The 21,836-nt window shown below is 47.5% G+C and overlaps 1 protein-coding gene across 1 annotated transcript in view; it reads left to right on the forward strand.

Moving 5' to 3' along the window:
* The first annotated feature begins 30 nt into the window (after positions 1 to 30).
* The window catches only part of RFX2 (regulatory factor X2), a 104,135-nt gene continuing 82,329 nt past the window's right edge, over positions 31 to 21,836 (forward strand). The window contains exon 1 of the mRNA XM_023733089.1: positions 31 to 147. The gene's annotated coding sequence lies outside the window, so the exon portion shown is untranslated. The remainder of the gene's footprint in view (positions 148 to 21,836) is intronic.

Raw genomic sequence — 21,836 nt, forward strand, 5'->3', positions numbered from 1 at the left:
GCTGGAGGAGGAGCGGCCGCCGCCGCCACCGCCGCCGCCATAGAGACTGTAGCCGTGGAGACTGTTACTTACCAACGGGGACCAACACGCAGCAGCCGCCGCCGCCGCCGCGGGAGCCGCTGCCCGAACTCCTGGCCCGAACTCCAGGTGACCGATGCGACCGTCCCGGGCCCGGCCCGGCTGGGGGCGCGGGGGGCGGCGGGGACCCCAATGGGGCGGGGGCGCACCCCCGGTCGCCCCAACGTCCGCATGACCCACCTCTGCACCCCGATCCGAAGTGTGGGGCCCCCTGGCGACGCCCCCTCACTTCTGCTCCGCAGTCTCTGGGGAAGTGGGAACCCACCGCCTCACTTTTCACAAAACTTCCTGCATCGGAGACGCCCGGGGACCCCTCTCTCACTCTTACCTTCAGGCTCCCTGAAATGGAGCACCCCGGGAAACTGCTCTGTCACTTTTCTTTAAACTTCGTGAGTTTAGGGCGCCGTGGGGACCCCTCTATCACTCTTACTCTCAGGCTTCCTGATTTGGGGATGCCTGGGTACCCTCTTCCCAGTTTTACCACCAAATCCCTGAGATTGGGGCACCCCTAGGAGCCCTCTCTCACTCTGACCCTCAGACTCATTGAATTTGGGGCTCCCGGGAACTCTCTTCTCACTTTTACCCCCAAATCCCTGAAATTGGGGCACCCCTAGGACTCCTCTCTCACTCTTGCCCTCAAACTCCCTGAATTGGGGGTGCCCTGAAGACCCCCTGCTCAATTTCATCCCAAATTCCTGGACTTGGGGCATCCTGGGACCCTTCCTCATTTTGTCCCCAAATTCCCTGAATTTGGGGACTCCCCCTGGGCCCCCTTCTCACTCTTTAACCAAAACTCGGTACATTTGTCCTGGGGTGAACCCCCTTCTGGCTTTTTCTCCACAAACTCCCCAAGAATCAGGCTTCCAGGGGAACCATTCCTCCCGTTTTAATAAAAAATCCTCGTGTTTAGGGTTCCTAGGACATCCTACCCCCTCTCCGTTTTAGCCCCCACATCCCTGAGTTTGGGGGACCCTGGGTCCGCCCGTCCTTCCCCGCCCCTCTAGGAAGCTCCTTCGTATACCCGCAGCTGCTCTGTTCGGACTGCGAGGGAAGTTTCACCCAAGGTTTCGTTTTGTTGGAATTTATTAATTTATTATGTGGTTAAAGAACCCAGCCTCTGGCCCAAACTGCGCAGTGGCATTTTCTGCTGGGGTTGTGCCAGTGCATATGTGTGTTTTGTGGGTTTAAACCCCACCCCTTGTTCCCCAGCCCACGTGCACCCCCCAAACGCGCTTGATTCCTTTCCCTTTCCCTCTCGGAGCAGCCTCCCCGGTCGGTCCCCTGCTCTGTCCCGGGTTGGGCTTTGTCGCGGCTGCGATCTCAGAAAGTTGGGTTTCCAGGTCCTGGTGGCTATTTCCAGGGCTCCCCGGGGCTGGAACTGCCCCTGCCATTCTGGCCGCCGGCAGGGCGGTTCATCTTCCTATTTTAACCTCCTGGTGGCCCCCAGGAATGGGGTCTGGGGACGTAGAAGGACAGATGTAGCACCAGTCCAGGGCTGCTGGCCCCACAGACCTCATTCCTGCCACAGACACAAAATTCTTTTCTTGCTTTGTGCGATAAACTGTCAGTGCCAGCTTTGGTGAGTTTTTAGTTTTTTTCCTAATCAGCCTTATTATCTGCAGATCCAAAATGTCAAACCTTGTACAAGGTTCATTCTCAGTTTCAACTAAGACTTCCCTGCCCCCCCCCACACACACACACACTAACGCAAAACATCAACAACAAAAACTTTTTTTTTTTGCCTATACATATTGTCCACATGTTGTTATCCTTTCGTTTGGTGCTCTGAAACATTGTTATATAAACACTCTTACTCTTTGTCCCTCTGGGGGTTACTTGGGCAGGGGGGGTTCCTGGTCTTTTTCCCTCTCTGAGTTTAAAGACTTGAACTAAATCTAAAATAACCTTACAAATGGCTTCTCACCTACCCTGGCCAGAGAAGTAATAGTTTATGGGAAGCCCTCCCAGGGAAGGAATTTAGTTTCCTTGTCGGTGGCCCTGCACAGGGGAACACAGACAGCTCGAAAGCGTTGGAGTATTGGACTGGTCGTTTTTTCAGGCATGTGCAAAAGTCTTTTCATAATATAGGATGAGAAAAATAACTGGTTTATGATCATGTGATATTTCAACTGCTTTGAATCAGGAATGAGTTCAGAAGTACAGTCATTTGCCTTGGCAGTAAAAGCAATCCTGAATTATTTAGCCCTTTGGATACTTTCCTATCTCGTCCCAGATAAGCCTCCTAGTAAGCTCAAAAGGGGGAGCAGAGAGGCAAGGGACAGAGTTCTTAATTACCCCAAGTAAGAGGCAAGTCCTTCAAAATTCAGTTATTATTTGCTTCCTGGGTGAAGGGCACATATTACCTGAAAGTGTGTTTGTCATGGTAATATTCATCTTTTAACAATATTTATCACGGAAGCACTGCTAGGACAGATGGATTCACCAGTAAGGCAGATGCCAGGAAATTACTTCTCTGGCCCTTATTTCGTGGGTCTAATTTTTAGTGTGCGTCAGGGGTATATCCTTTCACCGTACTTATTATTATCTGCATGCTGAGCAAATAATCCGAGAAGCTGGACTATATGAAGAAGAACGGGGCATTGGGCTTAGAGGAAGACTCATTCACAATCTGCGTTATGCAGATGACACAACCTTGCTTGCTGAAAGTGAAGAGGACTTGAAGCACTTACTGATGAAGATCAAAGACCACAGCCTTCAGTATGGATTACACCTCAACATGAAGAAAACAAACATCCTTACAACTGGACCAATAAGCAACATCATGATAAATGGAGAAAAGATTGAAATTGTCGAGGATTTTATTTTACTTGGATCCACAGTCAACCTCCATGGAAGCCGCAGTCAAGAAATCAAACGACGTATTGCACTGGGCAAATCTGCTGTAAAAGACATCTTTAGTGTTAAAAAGTTGTTACTTTGAGAACTGAGGTACGCCTGACCCAAGCCGTGGTATTTTCAATCATGTAAAAGCTGGACAGTGAATAAGGAAGACCAAAGAAGAATTGATGCCTTTGAATTGTGTTGGCAAAGAATATTGAATATACCAGAAGAATGAACAGATCTATTCTGGAAGAAGTACAGCCAGAATGCTTCTTAGATGCGAGGATGGTGAGACTTCATCTCACGTACTTTGGACATGTTATCAGGAGGGATCAGTCTCTGGAGAAGGACATCATGCTTGGTGAAGTAGAGGAAGACCCTCAACAAAATGAACTGCCACAGTGGCTGCAACAACAGGCTCAAACATAGCAACAATTGTGAGGATGGCGCAGGACCGGGCAGTATTTTCTTCTGTTGTACATAGGGTTGCTACGAGTCAGAACCAACTCGATGGCACCTAACAACAATTTTTAGTTTCAGGTTAGAGTTATAATTAATTCATATTAATCAACAGTTAATTTGACTTTCATTGCATTTCGTTAACACTGTAATTGAGTCCACGTTTTGAATGCGCTTGTGGGATTTTTATAGTAACAAGTGGTTGTTTAGGTCCCTGCGGGGCACAAACAGTTTGCAAACCTGTTGCCTGAGTCGATTCTGACTCAGGGTGACCCAACGTGTTACGGAGTAGCACTACTCCATAGGGTTTGCTTGGCTGTAATTTTTACAGAAGCAGATCGCCAGGCCTTTCTTCTGCAGTGCTGCTGGGTGGGTGCAAACCGCCAACCTTTTGGTTAGTGGTTGAGTGCAAACTGTTGGCGCCACCCAGGCATCTAGATAAGGACCATAAATATGGCCTCGTGTCAGTTCACATCAGGTGTTGTCACAAGTGAGTCTGGGCCAAACTTAAGAAAATCTTCCAGTTTTCAGAGTTTTTTGGATTTTGGCATTGTCTTAAGGGATTGTGGACCTTTGTAGAAAAGAAAAAGAGTTTTGACCCCATTTCTATAATTAAGGACCATTAGCTCCTTCTCTGCAGGCCATGTTCTCTTGATTATGTCTCTGGCAATTACCAGTTGCTGTCAAGTCAGCTCCAAATCATGGCCACTCCGTGTGTGTCAGAGTAGAACTGGGTCCATAGAGTTTTCAGAGGCTGATTTTCCAGAAGATCACCAGGCCTTTCTCCCGACACGCCTCTGGGTGGACTTGACTTAGCTGTGTGCACCACCCAGGGACTCTGTCGGGCATATAGTATGTATTTAATTTGTTGAATGAATGAGCGTACGGAATACAGGTTGGGAATTAGGAAACTGAAAACCACCTGTGTGCCTCTTGGAAACCCCAAGATCAGCAGAATTCTTATAGACAAAAAAAAGAGAGAGAAAGAACTTTATGAGAGGAAGCCCTAGAATGAGTAGGAATCGACTTGACGGCCATGGTTTTTGTTTGTGGCGGGTAAGGGGAGCCCCTGTGTGGTGCAAACAGTTAATACACTCCACTTCTCACTGAAAGGTTGGAGGCTCAGGTCCACCCAGAGCAGCCTCAGAAGAAAGACCTGGCAATCTGCTTCTGAAAAGTCAGCCATTGAAAACCCTATGGAGCACAGTCCTGCTCTGACACACATGGGGTCGCCATGAGTCAGAGTCGACTCAGTGGCATCTGGCTTGGCTTTTTGGTTTGTGGGGTAAGGAGGGGATGAAGGATGATGAGAGAAGAGCAGGGATTACCCATGCCAAGTCTGGAGAGAGTTGGTGCCAGGGAAGCACCATCTGACCAGCAAAGATGGCTCCTTTATAATAGTAAATGTAATTAAAGTGAACTAAATATGGATTAATATTAATGACTTATAAGGCTAATATGAAACTAAAAATTAGATCTACGAAATAAGATCCAGATACAAGGGACAGGGGACTGGATTCTAAGATCTTCCCAACAGAAAGAAGCTACCGAGCTGCCTGCTGGACACCCCTAGATGGATTCTGAGAGGCAGCTTCAATGCAAGGGGCCAAGCTGGGCTCACCATAGCCCCCTCAGATCTGCTCCTCCCAGACCCCACCCTCCTTCAGTAAATACCCACCTGCCTTTTCCAGGTGCTCAGGCCAAAACCTCAACGTCGCCCTGACTCCTCTCTTTCTCCCAGTCCATCTGCAAATCCTGTTGACCCTGCCTCAGTAGGTACCTAGAATTGATAGACACCTCCACTGCTGGCCTCCTGGTCCAAGCTACGGGCGTCTCGTCTCTTGTCCGGATTGTTCCAGCAGCCTCCTCCCAGGTCTCTACCATGGAGCCACCACTGCCTCTTAGCAGTGGCCATTCGGGGTGGTGAACTCATACCTCCCTCTCACCAGCCCAGCAGCCAGATGGAGCCTGTTAACATGGCAGCCATATTAAGTCCCACTGGGTACTCCTCTGCTCACAACCCTCCCATAGCTCCCATCTCACTTTGGGAAAAGCCACAGTCTCCCCCGGCTCCCCCATCCCATACCGTTGTCACCCCGATACCTTGTGTTCACTCAGCTTGGGCCTCTCTGGCCCCCTGAAAGTTCCTCAGCCCCTTTCTCCAGAAAGCTCTTTACCCAGGTGTTGGTAGGGCTGGCTCCTACAAAGACCTCACTTCCTTCAGGCCTTCTCGAAAATGTCACCACCTCCAGGAGGCCTTCCCAGGCCACCCACTCGAAAAGATGGCAGTCTGACCCTTCTTGGCTGCTTTCCCTGCTTGCGTTTTCTCCTTAGCATTGATCACCATGAAACACACTGTAATTGAAAACCAGTTGCCGTCGAGCAGAACTGTGCTCCAATAAGATTTTCAATGGCAGTAGATCACCAGGCCTTTCTTCCAAGGCACTTTGGGTGGACTCAAACCGCCAACCTTTCGGTTAGCACCTGAATTAGTCCCGCCATATGTCATACATATTTATTTTGTTCTCACTGCCGCCTCATTAGCATGTTAGTTTGGGCAGGACAGGGAGTACTGTCTCGTTTTATTAACTTCTCTCTCCCTGGGGCCACGAATAATGCCTTGCACCAAGCAAGGCCTATGATAAATATTTGTTAAATGAATGAATAAATGGATTTCGTTGACACCTAGGGGGAAAGCGTGTGCAGAAATTAAGTGCTGCTCATTATGGACCATATGTTGCCGCCTATGAGATCTGGTGGGCCTCAAAAGGGAAGCATGAGGGAAAAATTATGGGCTGTAGCACTGGAAGCTGCAGACATGGGCTCTGGGGCCCAGCAGATAAGGGGTTAAATAGTGGTGTCACCGTTTATTAGCTGAGTGACTGGGTGAGGTTCGTCATCTGTGAACTAGGTAATAATGCTGGTATGGTTGCTATATTAGGAATGATAGCTGTGAACTATGTAGCACAATGCCTGGCATGTAATAGGTGGCCAACAGGGGTAGCTTTTATTATATTTATTCTTATTAAAATGATGTAAGCAACAGTAAGGGGCCTGGAGTTATCTATTTTTTATTTTGGTTTTCTGAGCGGCACCAAATGCTGACGGGGTACGTGGTAAGTCTTTCCCACCTGACTGAGTGGTCGAGCCTTGCTGTTGTTCATGGCGGTGGCGTGGGCTCGGACTCCGGATTCCCGTATGTAGAACAGGGTGAAACATTGTTGCCCAGTCCTGTGCCATATCCATGATGGTTGGTATGCTCAAGTCCATTGTTACAGCTATTGGGTCAGTCCATCTCATGGAGGCTTTTCCTTGTTTCCACTCACCCGCCGCTTTACCAGAGAGGATGTCCTTTTCTAGGGATTGGTCTTTCCTGATGCCGCATCCAAAGTAAGGGAGCCGAAGACTCTCCATCCTTACGTCTAAGCAGCATTCTGGTTGTATTTTTTCTAAAACGGATTTGTTTGTTCTTCTGGCAGTTCCTGGTATATTAAATATTCTTCGCCAACACCACAGTTCAAACGCATCTTCCTTTTCCATTATCCCGCTTTCTACCCACGTTTTACTTGGATCCACAATTAATGCCCATGGAAGCAGCAGTCAGGAAATCACACGACGTACTGCATTGGGCAAATCTGCTGCAAAACACCTTTCCAAAGTTTTTTTTTTCTTCTTCAAAGTTTTGAAAAGCAAAGATGTCACTTTGGGGACTGAGGCACACCTAACCTAAGCCATGGTCTTTTTAATCGCCTTAATGCACGCGAAAGCTGGACAATGAAAAAGGAACACAGAAGAACTGATGCGTGTGTACTGTGGTTAAGCCTTACACTGTCTATTTTAGGGTAGAAAAAGCCCTTAGGTTAGGTTAGAATGTCACTGATACAAATATGACACTCTACACGTGGAAGTGCTCAACATAAACAACGAACCAAGTTGCTTGGAGTCCCACATCTTGGTTGTGCTATAGATCCATCTTAAGTGAGTCCCCAGATGTCACGCTTGCTGATGGGTTTGTGAAATGGCCAGACTCTGCAGGCAGAACTTCCAGATGAGAACATCGTAAAACGAGTTTCCCTCCTCTGTTATCTCTGGCTCTTCAATGCCAGTGTGGTCAGAGTTTGGAAACGAGCCATTTGGAGCCCAGACCCTGCCTGTTCTTCATGCCAGGACTTGAACCGGGTCCGTAGGAGTGTTCCACATGGCCTTGCTCGTCACTGCCCCTCCGCGCTTTCCTCCTGAAATCACATTCCTGGCGTGTGCCACGCAGCTCTTCCTTGTAGGCTTTCAAACTCTGTTGTATGCCCTGGCAATTTCTTTCTTTCTTTTTTGAATTTTATTGCGGTGAACGTATACATAACAGAACATCCGCCTTCTCAACGGTTTCTTCATGTACAATTTAGTAACACTGATCCCATTCTTCATGTTGTGCGACCATTGTCATTATCCTTTTCCAAATCATTCCACCACCATTAACATAAACTCAACATCCCCTAAGCAAAAATGTCCCTTTCTCCCTCCCTTCTACCCCAGTAACCACTCAATAAGCTTTGGTTTCTATGTATTTGTTTATTTCACTTAAGTGAGATCACACAGTATATTTGTCCTTTTGCTGACTTATTTCGCTCAGCGTGATGTTTTCAGGGTCCGTCCATGTTGTGGCGTTCGTCAGGACTTGGTTTCTCTTTATGGCTGAGTAGTATTCCATTGTGTGTATAGGCCACGTTGGGTCTGTCCATTCATCTGTTGGTGAACATCCGGGTTGTTCCCACCTTTTGGCTATTGTGAACAGTGCTGCAGTGAACATTGGGGTGCAGGTTTCTGTTTGCATTCGTGCCTTCAGTTCCTCTGGGTATATACCTAGGAGTTGGATTGCTAACCCTGGCGATTTCTTATTCTTATTTTTGTTTGTGAATCCGATGAATTTCCTAAAATTAGAGTTGCTGTCTCACTACTGTAGATGATACTTACAGCTGGTAGATTTAGCATAACACCTACCATGGGTCATGTTTAAAAATGAATTATAAAGTCATTAAAAATACGTACAACTTATGTAATGGAGCCCTGGCGGGACAGCAGTTTTAATCATTCGGCTGCTAACCAAAAGGTCGGCAGTTTGAATCGACCAGCTAGTCCTTGGAAGCCCTGTGGGGCAGTTCTGCTCTGTCCTAGAGGGTCGCCATGAGTCAGAATCGCCTCAACAGCAATGGTTTTTTTTGTTTGTTTGTTTGTTTTACATGTGATGGCCTAGTAGAGTGATTATTTGTCGTTTTCTATGTAATGAAGCCCCGCTGTGCTATATACAGTAAGCCTTTCCTATTAAGATCTGTGCAGTTATTTTGAACAGGTACATATGTGAGTGTGAGTGTGTGAGTTTGCACGTCTGTGTGTTTAAGAACAGGGACAGGGTGTAATTCACAGGTAAGTTCTCATATGTGAACGTTAGCCAAAAACTGAATGATCGAGGCAATAAAAGGAGCCCTGGTGGCGCAAAGGTTAAGTGCTTGGCTGCAAACCAAAACGCTGGCAGCTTGAACCCACCCAGCAGCTTCAGAGGAAAAAGACCTGGGGCGATCTCCTGTAAAGAGTACAGTGTCGGAAACCCTATGGGGTGGAGGGGACAGAACCTCAGGGGACAGTGATTATGTTAACCAGGAGGAACAATTTGGAAAAGGAAGATGAGAACGGTTCCACAACTGGAAGAATGTACTCGATGTCACTGAATTGTACGTGGAGAAATGGTTGAATTGGTGTGTGTTCTGCTGCGTGTGTTCTCAACAACAACAAAATAAATAAAATGAATTATTTCTATGTATTTTAAAAAACCCTATGAGGCCTTTCTACTCTGTCACATTGGGTTGCTGTGAGTTGAAAATCGACTCCACGGCACCCAACAACATCAGAGGCAATAAAAGAGGGTGGTGTGGTGCTGCCTGGGAGCCGCCCCTGTCTGGGGACGCTCCTGAGGAGGTGACAGGTGAGTCTGAAATGGTGAGAGGGAGCCACCTTGTGAAGTTCAAGGGAAGAGCCTCACGGGCAGGGGCGGCGAGTCCGCTGGGCCTGGTCGGGGCAGAGAAAGGCGGCCAGTGTGGCTGGAGCCCAGTGTGCAGAGGGAGGCGGGACAGATGAGGGAGTGTGTCGACGCCACAGGGAGGAGTTTGGATGGTGTTCTGAATATGAGCCAGGTCATCAGTAGGTTTCACCTTTGTCTGTAGCTGTCAATCCGTGGGGTCCAGCCGGGCACTGGAGGTCCCGCCGTCCTGACCCCGGCCATTTGTTCATCACTCATTGATTCATTTATTGCCGTCTTTGAGTCAAACGCTATCCTGTGAGGTCGCAAAGGTCAAAGACCAACAAAGAGGAGGAGACAGTCTCAAAAAGGGGCTGTATTGCTGGAAGGGGGGCCATGGTGGTGCAGTGGTAGGATTCTCGCCTTCCATGCAGGAGATGTGGGTCCGATTGCCGGCCAGTGCACCTCATGCGCAGCCACCACCCGTCTGTCAGTGGACGCCTTTTTGTTGCTAGGATGCTGAACAGGTTTCAGCGGAGCTTCCAGACTAAGATGGACTAGGAAGAAAGGCCTGGCAATTGACTTCTGAAAATCAACCAATGAAAACTATGGACCACAGAATATGGTCTGAGACTTCGACTCACTTACTTTGGATGCGTCATCAGGAGGGACCGATCGCTGGAGAAGGCCATCATGTTTGGTAAAGTGGAGGGCCGATGAAGGAGAGCGAAACGCTCCATTGGAGGATTGACACAACAGCCGCGACACTGGGCTCGGACATACCGATGATCGTGAAGATGGTGCAGGACTAGGCAGCGTTTCATTCTGTTGTACGTGGGGTGCCATGAGCTGGAGTTGACGCGACAGCAACTAATGACATCAACAACAGCATGGGGCCTGGTGACTCGCTGTGGGGGGAGGGACCGCGAGGTGTGGAGGGTGATTCCCAGGTGTCTGACTGTAGGGATAGGGCAAGGCATGATGCTTCCATGCACTAAGGACCACAGGGGAAGCCGGTTTGGGGAGAAGTGATGAGTTCGCCGTGTGCTTGTGGAGTTGAAGATGTCTGTGGGGCATCCAGTGGAGACTGTTTTCCATTTTCATTGCCATCGGTCAATTCCAACTCATAGCGACCCTATAGGACAGAGTGGGACTGCCCCATAGGGTTTCCAAGGCTGTAATCTTTACAGAAGCAGACCGCCACATCTTCCTCCTGCGGAGCAGCTGGTGGGTTTGAACCGCTGACTTTTCGGTTAGCAGCCGAGCACTTAACCACTGCACCACCAGGGCTCCCTAGTTTTCCATTAGGCAGTTGGATTTCTGGGCCTGGTGCTGAGGGATGGTCAAGATCTCGGAGGTGTCGGCGTAGAAGTGACACGAGAAGTCACGAGAATAGACGGCATCCCCCAAGAAGAGCGTGGAGAGTGCGAAGGGGCGGTTAAAGACAGAGTCATCGAAACTTAACCTCCGTCAGTTAGCACTGCCGAGTCCGCTCCAACTCCCGGCGACCCCACATGCGTCAGAGCAGAGCTGTGCTCCACAGGGTTTGCAGTGGCTGATTATTTGGAGGTAGACTGGCAGGCCTTTCTTTCGAGGCACCTCTGTGTGGACTCCAGCCTCCAACCTTTTGCTTAGCCTCTGAGTGCATTAACTGTTTGCACCACCCAGGGACTCCCATCAAAACTGAAAAGAGGCAGGAAACCAATGGGGAGACAGCTGAGGAGGTTCTGAAGGGACTAAGTTGGAAGGAGAAGCTGGAAATAGAGTCTCAGAACACAAACGGGGAGAGAACTTTAAGGACAGAGCATCCGTATCACCATGAAGAGGTCAGGTCCAACAGAGACTGGGAAGATGAGACTTGGACAAGTCCCCCCGAGAAAGGATCCCGACCTACAAAAGCTCAGAAGGCCTGGCTCGGGAGCACCTCTCTCCCCAGAAAATTGTTGAATTCATGCCAGTGGTACAGAAGTCCATTCCTAATGTTGTAACGGCACTCAATTATGCTGCTTCTTGTTTTTTTTTTTTTTTTTTAATGCAAACTGTTTATCTTTTAGAAACAGCACCACGTTTCCAAGAATACATTCTTGTCCAAAAGGTGATCTGTGGGGTAAGGCCTTGGAAGCTGTTTTCCCAAAAATTACCAACCCACAAAAATGTGTGCTTGCTCTACCCCGGCCAGCGTGAACCCAAAGAAAACACCACTCAAGGCTTTTTCTGTGTCTCCCATTCTTCTGAGAATACGTATAAACCGATGAGGCCTGCTTTGAGAAAAAATACACTTGAAAATCCAGGCCTGCAGAACACATGGAAGGATGCACTTTCAATCCGAAGAATTCTTCACTTTCTAAAAGAATTCTTCATAGTAGGGACTTCTTTTTATGAAGAGCTCTCTGAGGTCTGCGGTCACCCAGCAAATGTTTGTGGGCCCAAAATATGAAACGTCTGAGGAGCTTATAATTAGTCTGATATTTAAACGTATTAATATATCACCATGTGGAAAGTTAAGAGGGAAGAAGATGCTAGAGAAATTTAAAATGATTAGCAACTGTTGGCAACTGACCTTCAGACTTGAAGTTATGGCATAAACTGGGTATATTGCAGGAACAAATCAGTGGTGTAAATTATGGCACGGTTATACTGCAGATTCTTAAAATGACAGCCAGAAATGAGTCGAAAGTATTTCTGGAATCCCTGCAAGACTCAGTTAATCACTGGCTTAGTTTACTCCTCAGAAGCGAGGATGGCGAGACTTCGGTTCGCTTACTTTGGACATGTCATCAGGAAAGACCAATCACTACAAAAGGACATACTGGTTGGTAAAGTAGAGGGTCAGCGAAAATGAGAGAAACTCACAGTGAGATGGATTGACACAGTGGACGCAACAATGAGCTCAGACCTACCGACAATCATGAAGGTGGCACTGGATCAGGCAACATTTTGTTCTGTTACATGAGGTCGCCATGACTTGGAGCCGACTCGAGGACAACTAAGAACAGTTCCCAGCTACGCATGTACTTAGTGGTTACTGAGCTTGCTGGGGAGACTTGACACATAAGAGAAAAGGTTCATCAGTTGGCAGTTAGTGAATTTAGCAAACCGCGGGACAATGGAGTTAGAAGCAGTGGCAAAGCAACAATATGGCGCCTCCACCTAGATTTCTGGCTGTGGAAGCTTCTACTTCCCCGCCCATGTGCGAACCTGCTTCTCTCCCCATTCTAGCTCTAATAGCTGTGGGAGTCCTTTGTCCTTCTGCGTGCTGGAGGTAGCCCAGCCCTCCGGTATCGTTCTGGAAGAATATTTCCCCAGCCTTGAGCTCACCACTGATAAGAGTTCCATCATCACTTCCTTATCTTCTCCTGTCCCTGTGGCTCCTTGCGGAGATCTGGGGTGCCTTTATTTCATGATTCTTACTCACCCCTTCTTCTCCCACTTCCTTGCCCATGGCTACTTCTGGGCCATGGTAAGAGGAACGAACGGGCACATCCTTTGTACTTGGGTCATCTAAACTGAGGAGCTGGCCCCACCCCTTTGTTGTGACCACATCCTGTTTAGCTCAGCTTCATCCAGCCCTGTCTCCCTGTTAATTGCCTTTTGCTTCTACTCTGAATGGACTTGCCATAACTGTAACAAGTCAGATGCTTTCCTGTCCCGTCCCTCTGGAGTGTCATTTCTACTTAGGAAAATCTTATTCTTCTCTCAAGATCCCTCTCAAATGTTCTCTCACCATGGAACCTTGAGCTTTTCGTTGGTGAGCTAAGTGAAAAAGTGTACGACTAGGGGAGAGTTGCTTCCCCTCAGGCCTGTTGACATTTGGGGTAGAATAATTCACAGCTGTGGGGGCTGTCCTGAGCAGCATCCCTGGTCACCACCCACCAGATGCCAGTAGCACCTGTGGCCCCAGTTGTGGCGGTCAGAAATGACTCCACGTGTTGCCAAGTGTCCCCTGTGGGGCAGAATCGCAGGTGGATCCACAAGACTTATCAGCCAGAAGTGACGACCGCTCTGGGATTCCCATAGCACTTAGATTTAGCTGACAGGCCACTTGGGCCACAGTAGTGAGTTCTGTGTGTGTCTTACTTCCTATTCTCAGTCGTAGGCTTCTGGGGGACAGAGGCAGCTGTACCTACTGCACGTCCCACACCATGCGGGCCATTGGACAGTAGGGCTTCCTGGAAGAGGTCGAGGCCCACATCAAGTAACAGGAACCTTTCGTTTTAACCAAAACCAAAAACTGAAACCCTTGTCTGAGATCTGAGAGCCTTACAAATTCCACGTTTTTGATTCAGGCTAAATTAACAGTCCTCTTTTGTGATACAGGTAGGCCCTGACTTACAATGGGTCAGTTCTAACGTAGGTCAAATACCTTTCTTTTTTTTTTAGTTTTCATTATTATTGCCTTTTATTATCAGTATCTTTATGAATCATTGAACATCTGCAAGTGAACATCTGAGAATAACATGAGCAAATTACGCAGTGCAACACTGTATGTAGCACGTATTACTAACAATACAACGTACCAAAAAAAAAAAAAAAAACGGCAGACGGTCATAAGTAAGTGTGGTTCGTTTATAACTTGAATACGTTGTAAGTCGGGGACTATCTGTGTATAGTTTTTTCTTTACCAAATCCCCAAAGGAAGTTTAATCAGAGATCGCAGTTAATTGATAGGCCCCTGGGTGCGCAAACGGTTTGCGCTCACCTGCTAATCTGAAGGTTGGCAATTTGAGCCCACCCAGCAGCATCTTGGAAGAAGGGCCTGGCGACCAGCTTCCATTAAGATTACAGACAACAAAACCCAGTGGAGCAGTTCTACTCTGTAATACATAGGGTCGCCCTGAGTCAGGATCATCTCGATGGCAAAGCGTTTGGTTTGGTTTTTACTTTGATTGACTTCCCTTTTTGCCCAGCCATCAACTGCAAGTGATTTTCCAGGAAGTGTGTGTGTGTTGGGGCGGGAGGGGAGTCGTACAAGGGAACAGAGTCTTACAGCTAAACCACAGCATGGTTTCATTGTCAGGAGTCATGTACACAGTAAACTTTTTGCTGTCGAGTCGATTCCGACTCATAGCGACCCCATGTGACAGAGTAGAACTGCCCCACAGAGCTTTCTAGACTGTAATCTTTATGGAAGCAGATCGCCAGGTCTTTCTCCCGAGTAGCTGCTGGGTAGGTTTGAACCACCAACGTTTTGGTTAGCAGCCAAGCACTTAACCACTGCACCACTAGGGCTCCCTGTGTACGCAGCTGTTGTTAGGTGCCATCAAGTTGGTTCTGATTCATGGTGACCCCACGTACAACAGAACGAAACACTGCCCAGTCCTGCGCCATCCTCACGATTGTTGTTGAGTTTAAGCCCATTGTTGCAGCCACTGTGTCAGTCCATCTCACTAAGGGTCTTCCTCTTTTTCGCTGACCCTCTACTTTACCAAGCGTGATGTCCTTCTCCAGGGACTGGTCCCTCCTGACAACATGTCCAAAGTGTGTGAGACGTAATCTCGCCATCCTTGCTTCTAAGGAGCATTCTGGTTGTACTTCTTCCAGGACAGATTTGTTCATTCTTTTGGCAGTCCATGGCATATTCAGTATTCTTTGCCAACACCACAATTCAAAGGCGTCGATTCTTCTTCGGTCTTCTTTATTCATTGTCCAGCTTTTCAATGCATAGGAGACGATTGAAAACACTATGACTTGGGTCAGGTGCACTTTAATCCTTAAAGTGACATCTTTGCTTTTTAATTCTTTAAAGAGGTCTTTTGCAGCAGATTTGCCCAATGCAATACGTTGTTTGATTTCTTGACTGCTGCTTCCATGGGCGTCGATTGTGGACCCAAGTAAAATGAAATCCTTGCCCACTTCAATATTTTCTCCATTTATCATGATGTTGCTTATTGGTCCAGTTGTGAGGATGTTTGTTTTCTTTATGTTGAGGTGTAATCCATACTGAAAGCTGTAGTCTTTGATCTTCATCAGTAAGTGCTTCAAGTCCTCTTCACTTTCAGCAAGCAAGGTTGTGTCATCTGCATCTCGCAACTTGTTAATGAGTCTTCCTCCAATCCTGATGCCCCGTTCATCTTCATATGTGCATATGTAGAGCGCTTGCTGGATTCGAACTGCCGACCTTTTGGTTAGCAGCCATAGCTCTTAACTGCTACGCCGCTAGGGTTTCCTGTGTACACAGTGGAGACTATTAAAGGCTGAATTCTATGTCTAAGCCCATGGTAATGCCTCAGCTTACTTCTTGTTGTGCTTTGGAACTTTTCAAAGATTTCACTCTGTTAAGAAGTTGATTCATAACAAATGTAGAGCTGTGTACGTCTATTAGAATCGTATATTGTGGAAAGAAAAAATAAGCTTGTCAATTCATCAGTGAAACGTGGCACTCAAAATTTGTCCAACGAATGCATTCTCCCTTTGGCGATGACAAAAAGCAAGGTTGTGGGACAAGTTATCAGTACATTAAACCTGAAATTTTGCTGTGGCTTAAACGGTTTGTGAGTGCTTGGAAAGCCCGAGACTGCTGGGCCAGCCAGGGAAGTCAGCCCAGTTACAGAGTCAACAGGATCGCATCCAAGTTACTCCCTTTATAGGTAAATATGTCTAACTTTAGTTTCCTTCCTTTTTGTCGTTGTTGCTAATTGCTGTTGAGTCAATTCTGACTCATAGTGACCCCATGTGACAGAGTAGAACTGCCCCATAGGATTTCCTAGGCTGCAGTCTTTACAGGAGCAGATTGCCAGATCTTTTCTCCCATGGAGCCACTGGGTGGGTTCAAACCGCCAACCTTTCAGTTAGCAGCTGAGCACTTAACCATTGCACCACCAGGGCTCCTTGATTTCCTTCCTTACAGATCATATTTCTCCAGATTTGTTGTCTGGCTCAGAGTGATTTTTCCCAAAGCAGAATTCTTTCCCTTTCCACTTCTCTTTTAGGCTTTCTCTGTACATCTGGGAGACAGTCTCACACGGGCGCTAGGGCATCTTTGTCATTGTTAGTTGCCCTTGAGTCCACTGCCACTCGTGGTGACCCCATATGTGTCAGCGTAGATTTTTCAGAAGTGGGACACCAGGCCTTTCTTCCAGGGCACCTCTAGGTGGACTCAAACCCCCAACCTTTCAGTTAGCAGCTGAGCATGTTCATGGTTTGCATCACCCAGGCACTTCTCCTTTCTCTTTAAAAAAAAGCCCGTTGCCATCAAGTCCATTCTGACTCATAGCGACCCTGTAGGACAGAGTAGATCTGCCCCATAGAGTTTCCAGAGCTGTAATTTTTTTTAAATTGTACTTTAGATGAAGGTTTACAGAGCAAACTAACTTCCCATTAAACAATTAATACACATATTGTTTTATGACATTGGTTACCAATCCCACAGCATGTCATCACTTTCCCTTCTCGACCTCGGGCTCCCCGTTACCGGCTTTCCTGTCCCCTGCTGCCTTCTCATCCTTGCCCCTGGGCTGGTGTGCCCCATTTAGTCCGTTTTGTTTTATGGGCCTGTCTAATCTTTGACTGACGGGTGAACCTCAGGAGTGACTTCAGTACTGAGCTCTAAGGGTGTCCGGGGGCCCTACTCTCAGGGTTTTTCCAGTCTCCGTAAAAGCTGTAAATCTTTATGGAAGCAGACTGCCACATCTTTCTCCCGCGGAGCAGCTGGTGGATTCAAACTGCCAACCTTTTGGTTAGCAGCTGAGCGCTTAACTGGTACACCACCAGGGCTCTTTGGTTTTCTCTTTAGAGACGTTGATATCAGCCAGTCACCCCTGCACCCAGGGAGAGAGCTACCATATCTGAAGTTTCCACCCACAAGCCCCAAATTTCTGGTTAGACCATTACAATGATTATCAGGAACAGAGGTACTTTTTAATGCCAGTCAAAACATAAACCAATTAGAGAGGCCGAGGTAAACTTCCTGGATAGCAAAGTTCCATTATTGTTCTCCAGTAGAAACTCTGAAATAATTGTTACGTTCAGTCGTCTGGCACAGGTCTCTTGCGTAAAATATGCTACCATTTCACTAGCCATTCAGCTTTGCTGGTTTGTGTGAGACCTTTCAAAGCTGTAGTGATGACCTTTGCAATTCTTGCCTAAGAGAACTGGGGACATTTGGCTGCAGGAAAATAATTTTGATTAGCCATCATTTGTACAACCTATAAAACTCCTTAACTGAATCCTAAGAGTGTCCTCACCTTCCATGCGGGAGACTCAAGTTCAATTCCCAGACAAGGCACCTCAGTCATTGGAGGCTTGCATTTGCTAGGATGCTGAACAGGTTCCAGCAGAGCTTCCAGACTAAGACAGACTAGGAAGAAAGGCCTGGTGATCTACTTCTGAAAATCAACCAATGAAAACCCTATGGATCACAATGGTCCAACTGGCAGCAAGTCATGGGGATGGCGCTGGACGGGGCGGAGTTTCATCCCACTGTGCATGGGGTCACCATGAGTTGGGGACCAACTCGACAGCAGCTAACAATAAGAGTTCCGAGGGTAGAGACCGTCTGTGGCTCCTTGTACAGCCCAGGCAGCTACCCTTCGTGTACAGCAGAGCAGCCCATACATTCTGACAGATGCCCGTCAGTGAGTGAACCGTTCCTCGCACGCTTCAAACCAAACAAGGAGGATTTTGCAAGAAAGGCAGAGACCAGTAGAGCAGTATAGTGGGCGGAGAATAAAGGATGGGACAAAAAGCAGCTCACAGTTGGGAGCAGCAAGACTTTAAAAGTAGGGACCATTAGATCACTAAGGCTAGGATTTTAAATAAAGGCTTGCCAGGATATCAGCTGCCAACTCCCTACTGTGTGCCTGGCATTTTGCATGTTACTTCTGTTGTTGCTGTTAGCTGCTGTTGAGCTGGGCTCCTGGCAACAGCACGCACAGCAGAATGCAACACTGCCCAGTCCTGTGCCATCCCCGTGATTAGTTGTGGATCAGACCATTGTGATCCACAGGGTTTTCACTGGCTGAAAGTCGATCGCCGGGCCTTTCTTCCTAGTCCATCTTAGTCTAGAAGCTCCTCTGAAACCTGTTCAGCATCCTAGCAACACACAAGCCTAAGGGATCCTTCCTGCTACTAAACCCAACTGACTTGCTTTTCGCTTGCAATGCTGTTTCAGTCTAGAGTCTTCTTCTTTATAGCTTCAGAGGGGCTTAGGCCCAGGGCCCCGGGATGAAGAGCAAGGCCTCAGGTGAAGCAGACATGCATAGTTGTCAGGTTGCAGGGCCCCCGGGTGGTGCAAATGGTGAACACGCTCTGCTGCTAACCAAAAGGTTGGAGGTTTGAGTTCACCCAGAGGTGCCTCAGAAGAAAGGCCTGGCAATCTTCTGAAACATCAGCCATTGAAAACCCTGTGGAGCACAGTTCTGCTCTGACACACGTGGGGTCACCAGGAGTCAGGGTCGACTCGAGGGCGACTGGTTTACTGGTTGGGTTGCCAGCTGGACACTCCGCCCTCTGCCGAAGCCTGAGTCGTCCAGGACTCAGCTCCTTGCTCCTCCTCCTGAGGCTTCTGTCCTCGGTTATCGGAGGTGCCATCCCCTCAGTTGCCCAAGTTGGAGGCTGGGGTCTCCTCATCTCCCCTTCTCCTTCATCTGCTAGCCCCCATCCCCTTTTCTAGTCAGTCGTTCCTAGAGGTCCCACTACCCAGATGTCTCTGAACTTGAGCCTTTCCTTTCCATGTTTGTTCATGCTATTCCAGCTCAGACCCTCTAATTCAGGACTGTTCAAATAACCTTCAGGGAACCCTGGTGGTGCAACTGTTAAGCGCTTGGCTGACTGAAAGTTGGAGGTTTGAACCCACACAGAAGTACCTCAGAAGAAAGTCCTGGCAATCCACTTCTGAAAGGTCACAGTCTTGAAAATCCTATGGAGCAGCTGTACTCTGCACACACGGGGGTGCCATGAGTTGGAATGGACTCAACAGCAACAAGAGCAGCCCTGCAGGATGGAGTCCAGGGGCTCTGCCCAGCATTCACAACCTTCCTCCTCCTGTGGCCCAGCCCTGCCCTTGAACTGGACCATCCTCTGCCCGATTGCCCCCATCCCCCACTGTGGAATGACCCAGGACGGGCCGCTTCCCCCGTCTGCCTACGCTGTGGGTTGCTGGCCGTATTCCTCTACTCTGCAGTCTTCATGTTTTGCCACGCAAGGAATCATTTGCACGTGTGTCCCGTTCTCAGTCACACAGCGTAAACCCCTTGAGGATAGAGACCAGGTCTAACTAATATTGTTGTAGGACACACAGAGTAATTATTTGTTGAATTGACTCGAGGTCTTACAACGCATGATTATTTAGATCTAAAAATCACTTTGCCCCGAGGTTCACCCTTCAGCCAAAGATTGGATAGCCTCATAAAATAAAACGAGACTAAATGGGCACACCAGCCCAGGGGCAAGGACGAGAAGGCAGCAGGGGACAGGCAAGCTGGTAATGGGGAGCCCGAGGTCGAGAAGGGAGAGATTTGACGTGTCGTGGGGTTGGTAACCAATGTCACAAAACAATATGTGTATTAACTGTTGAAGGAGAAACTAATTGCTCTGTAGACCTTCATCTTAAGCACAATTAAGATAAATAAAAATCGCTTTGCTTCCTTTCTAGTAAAGTAGGATCTCAAGATATTTGTGAATTCCCCAGTTTTTTAGTTTAAGTCTTCTCAGTCATTACTGTGCAATAGAAATAATGCAAGCCACGTGTGTTCTTTTCAAATATTCAAGTAGCCACATTTTAAAAAGTAAAAAGAAATACGTGAAATTACCTGAATAATAGATTTTATTTAGTCCGATATATCAAAAGGAGCCCTGGTGGCGCAATGATTAAACGCTTGGCTGCTAACCAAAAGGTTGTTGGTTGGAACTCACCAGCCGCTCCTCGGGAGAAAGGTGTGGCAGTCTGCTTCCGTAAAGGTTACAGCCTTGGAAACCGTATGGGGCAGTTCTGCTCTGTCCTATATGGTCGCTGTGAGTCAGACTTACAGCACCTAAAAGCATCCAATATATCCAAATATTGTCATTTCCACATGTAATCTATATTACAGAATTATTATTGAGATATTTCACATTCTTTTTTTGTAAGAATGTCTTTTCGAATGTGTTCGACATTTGCAGTACATCTCGGTTCTGACCAACCACATTTCAAGTGCCCGACAGCCACGTGTGGCCAGTGGCTCGTGTGTTGGACAGCCCAGGTCACGGTCTTAAGTGAGGACAGGCTACAATGTTTGGGCCGTCTCTTTTCTTTTTGAAAGGCAACCACTGTATTAGCTAAGGAGCCCGGTGGTGCAAAGGTTAAGCGTTTGGCCGCTAAATGAAAGGTCAGCAGTTCGAACCCACCCAGCAGCTTGGCTAGAGAAAGACCTGGCGATCTGCTCCTGTAAAGATTGCAGCCTAGGAAACCCTATGGGGCAGTTCTGCTCTGTCACATGGGGTCACCATGAGTCGGAATAGACTCCACGGCCCCCAGCAACAACAACATTATTAGCTACTTAGCAGTGCTCAGATACTCAATGGCCGCGAGTGTTAAGGTTACTCACAGATCTGAGTCACACAGGTCCACTGGACTTGAATGTTTTCCATTTTCTCAAGTGATCACAGTTGGACTTGGCAGCCCAGGTGGTCTCCTCTGAGCCACTGAAGCAGTTTAATCTCAGAATTCCATAGTGACCATTGCAGGACTTTGGGATCATCCTTCTGGATATTCCCAACAAGTCTGTTTACTTCCTCTTTTAAACTCTGAAAGTCATATCGTTTTATTGTACATAAACTTCAAATAGTACAGAAAAATTTGTTGTTGTTAGGTGCTGTCAAGTTGATTTTGACTCATAGTGACCCCATATGACAGAGTAAAGCTGCTCCATAAGGTTTTCTTGACTGTAATCTTTACGGAAGCAGGTCGCCAGGTCTTTCTCCCTTAAAGCCACTGGGTGGGTTTGAACCGCCAACCTTTCGGTTAACAGCTGAGGGCTTAACCATTGCACTACCAGAGCTCCTTCACAGAAAAACATAAAGAGAACAGAAGGGCCTCTTTCTCCACTGGCCCTCCCACCACTACTAAAAGTTTGGTGTGGATTCTTTCAGGTATTTTTTATGCATATAAAACACACACCGATACCTTTTTATTTATTATGTTTTAATTGAGATATAAATTTAATATTGTAAAATGCACCATTTGAAAGTGCCTAATTCAGTGGTTTTTAGTATATTCATAGACTTGTGCAACCATCACCCCTGCCTAACCTAGAACATGGGCATCACCCCAAAAAGCAGCCCGGTACCCATTAGCAGTGGCTCCCTGTTCCCCAGCTCCCCAGCCCCTGGCGACCACTAGTCTCCTTTCTGTCTTTATAAATATAGACTCATATAACACATGGTCTTTTGTGTCTGGCTGCTTATAGACTCATATAACACGTGGTCTTTTGTGTCTGGCTGCTTATAGACTCATATAACACGTGTCTTTTGTGTC

This window comes from Trichechus manatus, unplaced genomic scaffold, assembly GCF_000243295.1.
Source record: "Trichechus manatus latirostris isolate Lorelei unplaced genomic scaffold, TriManLat1.0 scaffold00057, whole genome shotgun sequence".
NCBI lineage: Eukaryota > Metazoa > Chordata > Mammalia > Sirenia > Trichechidae > Trichechus > Trichechus manatus.